We start from the raw sequence: 13,313 nt of genomic DNA on the forward strand, positions 1-13,313 counted from the left end.
AATAGACTGTATTTATTCGGTAGGTAATTTATTTAAACGATCACTAATTTTAGTAAATTCTCAGTAATTATTAAATAAGCTGTTTTTTTATAATATATGTTAGGATTTAAACTAAATTGTCAATTCTATTTTGACTGAATGTAGGTATTTTAAAAAAGAATCATAATTTTCATTGCTAGATATGAAATTTAATGGCTCATTAAAAGTTGTTTATAAAGTATTTTTTTACAAAAAATATATATCTTTTAAGGAGTATTATTATATTAAATGAAAAAATGTATTATATTTTGCTTTTATTGCAATAGCATTTACTCTAAAAAATAAGTATTTATTCTAAAAAAATTAATCATTTAGTTTGTTGACTAGAAATAACGATGGGAAAATTGATCGATGGGAGTTGTGGGTATATATAATAGTATTACAAATACGAATAAAATAACACCTACAATATTACATTTTATATGCATGTTTTAATCTTTAATATTATGTTTTAGCGTTAACCTATTATAAATTAATAGATATACATATTATTAAACACTGACTTACAAAATACTGTTACAAAATTAAAAAATATAAATAGACACTAGTCTATTTATATTTTTTAATTTTCCATTCTTCGACTATAATAATATACAAAAAATATGCAATTTGTTATGTTATGATTCGTATAAGAGGATTATATCAATAAATAAAATACATATACTTAAAAATAAATGATTTTATTGATTCATAAAATAAGTTCCTTGCCAAGCAGATTGTTTAGATTAAATTATGAATGAAAAACTGACGTCAAGAAGTGAAGAATTCGAAGAGACTTTAAAAACAATACTTGGAAAAAATACTAAATATAACTCGCGTATCTTTAGTCAGAGTGTTGTAAATTTGATCGAAAGCTTTAGAGGCTACAATCGAAGTCAAGGTGATTATTTTCTACTAATAAAAGATAAGCTATAAGATCCTGGTTGAAATATTTTTAGTGACATACCTTTGTTGATAAATTGATATAGGTGTATAGAAGTATATTTATGCTTTTTTTTTAGTTCTCAGCATGAAGGAGGAAAACTTTGTATGTAGATTATGCGTGTAGATATAGTATACGACAAGTGCTTAAACTTTATGATGCCATTAATTTAAATGTCACTTACGCGAAATCGATAGCTCGAAAATATGTAATATTATACACATTTTGATATTAAATAAAAAATAATTCTTATCAATGTGTAATAAATTTAATTTTGTTAGTACATTTCGACTATAGCGACTTAAAGGTAAAATTTAAACGACCTCAGATCCCTCGAGTTTATGTCGCTGATGATGAAAATAAAGTGTTATCGTAGAGTTAGTAATTGTGTCATGATTTGAAATTTTAATTGCGCGGAGACACGCGATTATATTTTTAATTGGACATATTTCGAAAATGATTCAATTTAGTAAATAAATACCGCGGAAGAATTATTAAAGTACATTTTCTGGAAATACTTGGAAAATTGGGGTAAAGAAGTTTACCGTATAACTAAATAATTTTAATTCTACACTACAGATGTCCATACATAACATAAAATAAAATATTATTTTATTTGTTTAAAAAAAATAAGCATTTATTAAATAAATATAGGATTTAATAATGCATTTAAATATTAAAATAAATTAATAGTAGAGGTATATGATATGGTTTGATACTTTGCTAAATAATATTATTATTATATAATTTAGTTTTATTTTTCAACCATAGAGGTCTATAGCATTCTGCTATGAAAATTTTGTTGATCTGAAAAGAAAACTATTTTTCTTTGCCCGGAAAAACATTTCAATAATATTTGTAGAGGATCGAACTTGCTTTTATCATTGGAATATTCCGACTAAGTATTCAAAATAAAATTCATGCAGTATGCAGTGTTCTATTTTAGACCATATAATTTCTAATTCCCGAATGGATCACGGATGCAATAAACGGGATGGATATTCCGTCCGAGACGAGTCTCCACATGTGGATGTCCCCTAATGTATGCAATAAAGTCGTGCGGGTATTTTGGGTGGTGGGCGGGTTAGAATGAAAACATTCCCGGAGGAGGAGAGGAAAATATCCCGCGGGAGAGTAAGAACACACTTACGCACTATACACACCGGCCGCTTGCTACCGATTTATTTTTAATCCACTGTTACGAAATGTAACGCAGCGCGTGCGGGGAGGTTCAAAGCATACATTATTTTATTTATAGGCGAATTTTACGACTCTAGCGGGAAGAGGGAGACGCGTGACAGGGGGGATAGTATGTACAAACTGTTTGGCATGTGTGCCATTTTTTAAATTTATACATAAGTAAGACATTTTTTAATAATTTAGAGTATGAGTCATGAAAGTAGTTGTAAATAAATGCTTATATTCAATGCCTTTCAATGTAATTTATAGATAGTTTAACTACATTTTAATAATATTTTAAGCATTATTAATATATTTATTAATAATTACATTTACATTTCGTAATACTACTTGATAAAAACAATGATTCCGGAGCTCATGACCAAAATGACACATTATATATTTTTTACAACGTAATATAATTTATTAAATAAATAATAATAGGTACGAGTTAACCCTTTCTGTGCTACAAATACATATAAAAATTTGCCACAGTTTGAAATCATATTTTATGAGAAAAAATATTTTAATTAGACATTCAAAATTATTAAAAAATCTATTAATAATATTTTTCTGATAATTATTCGTGTTTTATTTGTTGCTCAGTGTTGCTATATAGTGAATTTTCAGTCCAGGGCAAAAGCAATAACGCTCGATTAAGACTTTTTAAACCAATATTAAGAGTGATAATCGAATTAAGTACATCTAAGCCAAATTTTTTTAAGCATTTTGAACGGCTTCGTGACGTTTCTCAAAAGCATAATAAAATCTTGAAAACCGTTAAATTATCCCACGTTTCTAAGTACTTCCAAAATGCGTCTGTATTTTGTATTGAAATGCGAAAAAATGAGACAAAAAAAATACTTTTCCGCATTCGAAAAACATTTGTGAATAGAATGTTTATTAGCGTTATCTACTATGACGGAAATTCGCAGAATTTATTCGTTGAACGAAAAGAAATGTTGTAATGGTCTACCCTTGTTTATCGTTTAATGCTTATCTCAAAAACAGGTGTGTTGCAAATTTTTGTGAAGTTCATGCTACGTTTTTGTGTTTGTTGTCTCAAGACGAAATGATTTTCATATAAGATAATCAGTTTAATAATTCGATCGCGATTAATTTATTTCTAGCTATTTAATTTATATGCAAATCCATACAAAACAAACACCGATATGGATCCTATCTTTGTATAAATAAAATTCGTTTCAAACATTATTATTAGCTATTTTATATATTTAAAATAAATTAAATAAAATTAGGTATATGAAATGTTTCATCAATTTTGCTGAATTAGTTCAATCTCTGCTAATTTTAATTATTTTGATTGGAAAAATCTGAAATAACGTCCCTGATCAAAATGTATGTAAAAATAAATTAAGTATTTTCTTTTTAACGCCCTTACGGATTAGTAATTCGCATAGCATTGTGCTATGCATATTTTACAAAATTAATATTAACAATAATGAAAGTTAATAATGATTAATTTAAATAATTATTATTTATTTTTTATTTAAATAATATTTTACAAGCAATTATTTGATTTTTATGAACTAATTGATTAAATAATTAACATCGGTGAAAATCAAGAAAAAAATTATGAATATATTCGAATATTCGAATACTTCATCCATTTTTTATTCAATATTGAAAACTACGAATAATTGAGAACTCTAATGACGATTGAGCTGATGAAAGATTGTCTAAAAGTCGTTTGGAAAAATAAGGGTGCATATTATAATCGATGTAATACGGTAATTAAAACAAATATTTTTTTTTAAATACTATTTAACTTTACTGAATTGTATTAATATAACTTGACAACTTAGCTGTCATTTTAATTATCTATTGTTGTGACCAATAGGTTCTAGGGTTTTATGCGAATGCTTAAAACATGTTTTGTTCGCCATATAAGATATCGTTTCGTGGAACTGCGTTTTGAGAAAGGTAAGAAAGTTTGATAAGACCTTCAAGACTCACTTTGTCAGGCACCCATCAGGTGATTTTGGGTCGTTAAGCACAGTAGAGTGGCGTCATAGAGATCCGCCATTCACCAAACTTCTGTCCTTGTCCGGGCGGCCCCATTGAAGCATCATTATCAAGTCTCAAATTTTTTTCGAAAGCGGAATTCTTTAGCTATGCCATTATGAACAATAGATCAAAATGGCACATTTCTGATTTTAAATTTACAAATAAATGAACCACTAAATATACTACAATCTAACGATACACGAATATATATTACAGCCTAAAACTAAATATAAATTGTGTAATATTTGCGAAAAATAATACAGAAGGTTATTAAATGCGTAATTAAACCACAGTATTTATATTTAAATGTAAAGAAGCCATGTAAACACGTTTTAAAAATTAACGGACGTCACAGTTTTGTGTACTTGAGAATAAAGGATTGCCTAATACACCTTGTTGTGAAACTGTTGACAAAAGTATTCGAAACAACATATTGATGTTTTTGAGCGTACGGAAAGGAAAAAACTGTATTGGTAACATTGTATTAATATATATTTTGGATTTATATAACTTTTTTAATGTACTCAGGATAAATTCCATAAACATGCGTTTTTTTTTAGTTAAAATGATGTTAAATAATGATTTAATATTAAAATGTATTTTTTAAACAAAAAAAAAACATAATATGTTTTATATGAAAATCACTCATTTGCAACGATTTATGTAAGGGAAATCGATATATAGATGTATTCGAATAGTTGGAGCATAAAAGCTCTTTCAATAAAGCTCACAATTTTTTTTACAAATGAGCTATAGATAGATTGATTGATTGTACTTTGTAGGGAATGGAAATTGAAAGCCATTGAATGGAAAACAGTATGAGTCAAACAACATATCTTTTCCAATAGTTCGTTGGTGCTTTTCATATAAACATAAAATCATGATTTATTAATTTTCCAGATAGAGAGAGAGCGACTGAATTACCTAAAAATATATTTAATGTAATAATAAATAGGTTATATTTAATTTATGTGAAAAAAAATTGTTAATGAAAACGAAAATGCTTCATTGAACACCCCCGTGTTTTTCCGATTTCCGCTCAAAGAATTCCGCTATTTCTTTTTGTGTTCGGTTACGAAGAGCGTTCTTTACGCTTACACAAGTTCCAGTCGCGTGATAGGCAATTGTCAATGAATACAAAATTGAAAATAACATATATAATAAATAATGAAAAAATCATAGAGAAATCGTTCCGATATCGTTTAAATTCTATGGAAAAAACAATTCGAATCGAACGAATCTGCATCCTATACGATAACGATGCAATAGCTACTACGATACAACATTAACATATTTCATTATGGATTGATATAGGTCACACAAACAACAATAAATTATATAGAAGCGAACGGATTTTTATTTAACAATGAACCATTTATATTTTAAAGGTAAATACGCAGGCTTTCATTGCGTAAGGTGAAGTTTATATGATATACAAAAAATACTATATAAGCTTTATAATTTATTTTATAAATTATTTAATAATGCAGATAGAAATCATCGATAATAAAATAATAATTTTCGAGGAAGATCAATGATATTTACAATACCGATCAACGGTTCAATTGGCGTTGAAAGCCATTGCTTATTCCTGGGTTAGTCTCACGTTGACAAGTTTTCAATTTTTGAAATATCGTAATTAACGGTATTGTTAATTATAATTCTGATTCGATTGATTTTCCTAGCTTTTCTTATAGAACGTATGAATATTAATGTAAATAATATCAAGGTAGGTCATAGTCTTATATAATACAAAGTTACGTATCTAATAATATTATTAATAATTAATAATATAACTAGTTATTGATAGTTTTGCAGTAATATACATACATATATGTATATATTTTTAAGCAATTTTTTCGGATCTTAAGATAATATGACACATTTTAGTTAATTCATTTATGTGTTTTAAGGTTGCATTTCAATAATTTAATACTTTTCTTATATCTTATAGCCATTTTTTTTTTTAGAATTCAATAAATATAATATTTTTAAATGGCGTTACTCTTCTGACGATTTTTATATATGCATGTATTCGGGAAGTAATAATAGTCGACTTAAAAACAACACCGAAAACTTCTGACACATCTGAATACGATAAATCGACCAAGTTGCATTGTTTTTTTCTCAAGAGCCCCCGAGCGTTTCGTTTCGTAAGAGCGTCCGAGTTTTCACTACAGTACGATAAAAATGTATCAGTTCGACTAGTACCAAACGGATTCTGGCATTTTCAACGTCTCATTTATAACTACTTTATTTTTTTCTTTCATAACGTGCCGCGTGGCACAATGCCAGAGCGTCTCCATGCCGCCATCGAGACGTACTCCTACTTTGTAATTTGGAAGCTCGAAACAACACACCGAGCATTATCGTCTTTTCTTCTCTTCTACTTCTTTGACGACGTGCTTAAAAAACGACAAAAATCACAACAACAACAACAAACCGACACAAAAACAGTAATACGATAATTGACGCTTTTCTGCTGTTGTACTTTCGCCAACCTGTTCACATGTGTAACGAACCGAGGTGGATTACAATCATTTACATCGGACGAATCTGTCGTGAAGTAAAAATTTGAGAGGATTTTAGACAGATTTTTATCATTGAGTAATTGGTGAATATAACTCTGAGCTTAAAAAAATAAAAATAGAAGCATTAATTTTAAAAGTTGATAGAATTTTTTTGGTCCAAAAATATACTTTATTTTCTTAATTATTGTGAATTGTATTATTTTTAAATGATGGTTAATATAATAAAGGTGACTATTTATATATTGAAGAAAATAAATAATCACTTGTTATCCCTCAAATTACCGTTGCGCCTAAAATGAGCAAGCAAGAAACCTCTCCAAAGATAGACTAAGCGTTTATACAACAGTTCCATTTAGAATTCGCTTCCGTCAGCACTTCATCAACAAATTGTACCTGATATGCCCGACTTAAGACACAAGGGATATCATCCGAACTCTTACCAAGTGGAGTTAAGCCGACTGCGACTGTTGACAGAGACGGTGAAGACCAAGAAATAGTCGCTTCCCTCTTCACGTCAATCCAATTCTTATGAATAATTTTATATAAATGTTACAATAACTATGCAAACTATACGCTAAGTAAAATTGTTGTAAATTATTAATAATTAATTAAGCAAGTTAATAAGCATCATAACATCGAGTCAGAACAATGCTATTAAAATAAACAGTGGTAGTGTCTCCGATGAGAGCGAACCCGGGGCCTGCGAAAACAATGATTCTGGACCTCATTGCAAAAATGGCATTTTATATATTTTTTAACATTATAATATAATTTCTTGAAAAAATAATAATAGGTGCGAGTTAATCCTTTCTATGCTGCAAATATATATAAAAATTAGCCACCGTTGCAACATATCATATTTTATGCGAAATATTTTAATTAGGCATTAAAAATATCTACTCATTATATTAACTTGATAATTAGTCGTGCTTTCTATGCTGCTCAGTGTTGCCATATAGTGAATTTCAGGTCTAAGGCAAAAGCAATAAAATCGCAGTGAAAATGCTAAATTATCAAGACTTTTTTCTAACAATATTACCAGTGAGAATCGAATAAAACACATCTAATCCGAATTTTGCCAAATAGGAGATCGCAAAAGACAATTATTCCTTCTCAGAAGGCAAAAATTCACGTCAAAAGCAATAAAATCGTGTCGGCGCCATCGCAGTGGGAACGCTAGGACATGATTTTATTGCTTTTGACGTGAATTTTTGCCTTCTGAGAAGCGTTAATTGTTTTTGCGTTCTCCTATTGACCAAAACTCGGTTTGAATATACTTTGATCAGCCCTCGTATATTTGATGTCCATAGTAATGTCTGTAACATAGTGTAATATCAAAATGCAGACAAACTATGGAGCAATATGTGAGATGCGATGTCTGTCTGTACTAATTCTTTCGCTTATTTTCTTGGCTTAGTTTATATTTTGAGCTTTACCTAAGAAAAGTTCTAAACTTATTATTAGTTTTAGATCTTTTATTAGTTTAGGTTTTGTTTGAACAGTAAATGGACATTTCGCAACTGGCAAATTGAGCTTCATAGACATTTTAGAGCAGCATATTAGCACCTCTCAGTTAAATTATATTTTCGCTAGTATACAAATATATTTACTGGTGAAAATATAACTTTACCAAAAAATACTTTGATATTAAATTTTTAGTGGCTGTTCAAAATATGTATTTTGTAGTTATTAAAGACATTTTTGTCTATAGGATTGGGTGTATTTTTTTTTATAAACTATAATATATAGTTTATCTCAAGGAGATAGCTATTTAATTTGATTAATCTTAGCGTATGCTTGTTCGGGGTCTAGCCAGAGTGTCAACTTCAATATAAAGTTGAGCTTATGTTTTTAAATGTACGAGGTTATGTTGTTCTAATTCTCTTAAAAATTAAATATGCTATTTTTAACTGATTTTTGTATTTATTTCTTCAATTAAATATGGTTGAATGAAAAATATATTATATATTGTATTTAAATACTTTTTTTTAAATATGAAATATTCATTAAATTTGACATACTGCGATTTTAATGAAAAGGTGAGGTAAAAATATTAATAATACATTTATTAAAATAAGCAATACGTGTATCTTTTAGATATAGAGTTATATTAGAAAAATCAAAGTTTGTTGATTTTAAAAATTATTTTTAGCCTTAATCCTAAGATATAAATATGTAATTTAATTGAATTTACGGTATAGTTAAATTAATCCTATTTTAATATATTCAATATTTTAATTAGCAATTCTGAAAAAGAAGTGTTTTAAGATTGGCATATTTTATCAACAATGCAGCTTAGAAGGTAATGAGAAACCCAATATTATTATTTTTTTCTAAAACAAGTCACTCTACGTAACGCATAATAAAAAATATTGTATTCGTAATTAAATAAATGTATAATACATATGTATGTATGCATATAATAATTTAGTATTTTACTATATAATTGTTTATATTATAGTATTAGTATATCAGACCACTAAGATAAATCTTTCGACTGCATTTGATGAATATGTATGTTTACAATACGAAAACTATAATAAGGAAAACTTAAAATACTTTCAAAAGTTTCGATGTCGGCAATTAAAATAGCTATGGCCGTCTATAGAAGAAGCGACGGCATTATACGATTCTAAACAACGACAACAAAGATGGGTATACACATGCAACGTAAAAGTCGTTTTATTTCTACATTTTATACTAATAAAAAAATAAGTAGCGAGCGGATGGACGAAATATTCTATAGACAATGTGTGTCATTGCATAAATTGACCTTTCGGATAGTAAAAGCAAGACCGCTGGAGACAAAAAGGCCTCGCCGCCAGGAATCCGATCTTGGTCCGAGCGCAGTTTCCTGGAAGTGGAAACTGGAGCCAAGGCCGATCTTTGTTTTGTGTCCTGGCCGGCTCCTTGTTTCAATTATGTGCGCTTGCAAGTGTGCCACGGTCGGCTTGATTTATCGCATCGATGGGGGCAAATTGACTAAAAAATATATACTGTGGCAATTTCGGCTAGGGAAAAAATCGGCTAAGGAAAAAAGGAAAATGTTCGTGGACAACACTGAGCCAAAGTCACGTTGCCGCATCGTAAAATAATGCCGGATGAATGCTTGTCCCATTTGAAGGTTAACTCTTTTTTTATGAGGGATGCATTCTTTGGTGGATTTCACCGTGTCGGCTTATTGAGAAGCGGCGGCGAAGTGCTGCAAAATTTTAAGACGAATAAATGATTAATACATGAATATTTTTTTTTATTAAAACTAAGAAAAAACAAATCATCTCATTAATATTATCTCCGATTTCTAAGCCTTTGTGTATTTTATATAACGACTTAGTGTACGCGTATCTATAATCCGGTTACCGTATAATTCAACTGATAAAGAAAGTTCAAAATAATTCTCAGATATACCTATATATAGAATAGGACAGTGGCGAAACCTAAGCATCCTACCCCTATATCCCAGTTTGATTTTATCTGAAACCCTCATGAAAATATGAGTAAAAATTTCATGCAAATATAAGCTGTGTTATTTTAATAGAATTTTAATTTAGATTTTATTAAGAAGCTTAAAAATATTTTTAAGTGACAAACCCGAATATTGGAGATAAATAAAAATGCACTCAGCATTGATCTATACTTACTGTCAGACTAATTTTTTCAAGCATAAATTTATTTGACACAAAGATAGAAATTGTGTAAAAATTAAAAAAAGTCATGAGTTGCTTAATAAATATATCAAATGTTTTCAGTGTATTTATTGTATTATAAAAATGTTATAAAAAATAAACTCAGACTATACGCTTAAAAAATAAAAAAACTTATTTAATATATTATTTGATTTTATTAATGAAATATTTTTGTCTGTATTTTCTACGGGAAGAAAATATAAAACGTTAAAAGTATTAAAAGTGAATTAAAAATATAAAATGCATTGTTAATAAGTTCGCCTTTAATATTCTGAATGCTGTTTATTTTATAGGCCTAACGTACGTTTTGTATTAAATGGTAAATTTAAAATGCCAGTATTTATCGTAGTGGCAGCCAATTGTCTCGAAAATGATTAAATTCGAAAGACTTGAAAAACTGTTGTTGAAAAATACGTTAATATATAATATTACTTCTTAAGATATTCTCGCTACGCGGCTAAATATGTATATAAAGCCTTTTAAAAAGTAGATATTTAAATTAAATGGTAAAGTGGTTCTGGTGAAAATATTTTTGGATTTCAATGCTGAGGAGGGGAGGAGGATGACTTTGTAGCCAAATATACCTCGTAAAGTTGGTTTTAGTATATTTTATAAACATATATGAATTACTACATGTATAGAGAAATTTAGATTCCGTTATCAGGCGGTGAATTTAAAATGGCAGGCCTTGAAAGTTGTATTATTGTCGGCCGTGATGTCTGTGGGGTAGCTCGAATTCGTGATGCTTTGTCTGCGGGCCAATTGCATCGCTTCTTAGACAACCCACGAAACATATACGCATTAAAATAGAAAAGGTTCAGATTGCCACTCTGGTGATCGATAACCTAAGGGTAGTATTATGCGCAGAAAATATTGTCAAGCTATCGCGTATTTTTCAAACAAATCTGTGCAATTTTTCTAATTAATAATGCAATTTTTTGGACACGAGATCTCTCTTACATTGTTTTGTGAAATATTATGTGTGGCATACTTTTTAAGCGTTAATTTATTTTTATGTTTGTTTGAAAATGTCGTTTTAATGACTGTGCAGGTGTTTTAAACACTCCACAAATATTTTAAATAAGCAGTTAATGAAATACTTCTTAAGAATTATGTTAAAAAATTTACTCTGCACATCTCAAAATATTCCATTTATTTTTCTTCCCCCTCTTCGCTCGTAAACAAATCCGTATTTGGATTATTGAATCAAACGACTACATAAACATTTTTAAGTACTAATCGCAAAAAGTGAATATACATTTATAATTCAAGAAGATAAAAACTGCTAGAAATTAACTTTTCCTTTTACCCTTTTCATATAAATTAAATCAGAAAGAAATCTAATATAAAATATATTAAAGGCAGTTATTATTAGAAAACAATAATATACACTCTGAAATTAGTCAGAAATGTTTTAAAATATATAGAAATTCAAACATATATTTTATGAAATATTGAAGCAATAAAGATAAGCATAGCACAAGTAAAACAGGTAATATTTGAAGGTAAACATAGTTTTTAAAACTTTGGTAAATAATTATACTTGTACAGCATAAATGGGAGTAAGCAATGAAATATTAGGTTGAATGGATTGTATGAAGTTATAATGGTATTTTTATTCCTCCAGCGGGCAATTTGGCTGTAAAAATAATTGAAGAAATCCATAGGGGATGATTCACGACCATCGTATTAAATTTATATTAATAAGTAAAATTCATTAAATATTTTAGTTATGCTACTAATTAAACCAAAGTAAAGTTTTGCTTAAATTACATGACAATTTATAAGTAAAATAAAATATAAAACGCACTAAATTATTTTTTAAATAGAAAATAAACTATGTAATAAATAGCAATTGATTATAAAAATATCATATGTAGAAAATACCAAATTTTCACTTTACGTATATAATTATATTTTAACATTACATTAAATCAATACTAGCAACTTTTTTTACATTAATTTCCTGCGATAACGATGATACGAATCCCTAGTAATATGGATTTTGAAAGCACTTTTTACTGTTTTTTTAAGCACTATATAAACTACGTTATTGGGTGCCGCATAATTACACCACACACATTAGATAAAATAATTTCACGCCGAATTTAACTGCGTTGTGTTCCAAAAGATCTAGTTAATTTTATTAAAAAACATTTTTTTAACACATAATCATTTTTAGAAATTTGTTATTAAGTTTAGTGCAGTAATTAGTTATTTGCTAGGATGCAAGTTATTTATCAATATTGAAGTTAATATTGAGATTATTGTTTGATCTTTGCCTTTACGGCACAATTTTTGTACATATTGTTTTTATGCATCCTCACACCACATTGTTTGTTTTATTGTCTTTAATTTTTATTCACACTGAAATCAATAAAGTAATTCAATGTTTATAAAAATAAGCTTTAAAGTACACAATGTGTGAAATATTAAAATGAATATAAATAATTACTGTTATGCTTACAATTTCTTAATTTTAATATTTATATTGATTTACAATTAGCGGGAATCAATAAATATTCTGTGAAAATTTATTCATAATATTGTTATAAAATGTTGAAAAGAAATAATATAAACAAGTATTTTTATAATTAAATATACATCATTTTAATTTAGATAGCAATCATTTAATGATTGCTTTTAATATTATACATTTACCGGTAAATATTTTTTTACAGTTATAATAAACAAACGCTTAATCATATGAATTAAAAATGTATATCCGGTGTAAAGCATTGGATCCAAATTGTATTTTATAACATTTTAATAGATCGTTAAACGGCGATTTATCTCTTATGTACTTTCATTTTCTTTTCGCTTTAATCGTAATTTTTTTATTTCATAACATGAACCAGAAAAGCTTTTTCTATTATTAATTAAAAGGTTTTATTTATATTAACACAGCATAGTCTAAAAATAACGATC

The sequence above is a fragment of the Plectrocnemia conspersa genome, unplaced genomic scaffold (assembly GCF_051122295.1).
Source record: "Plectrocnemia conspersa isolate PC_06_02 unplaced genomic scaffold, ASM5112229v1 ptg000014l, whole genome shotgun sequence".
Classification (NCBI taxonomy): Eukaryota; Metazoa; Arthropoda; class Insecta; order Trichoptera; family Polycentropodidae; genus Plectrocnemia; species Plectrocnemia conspersa.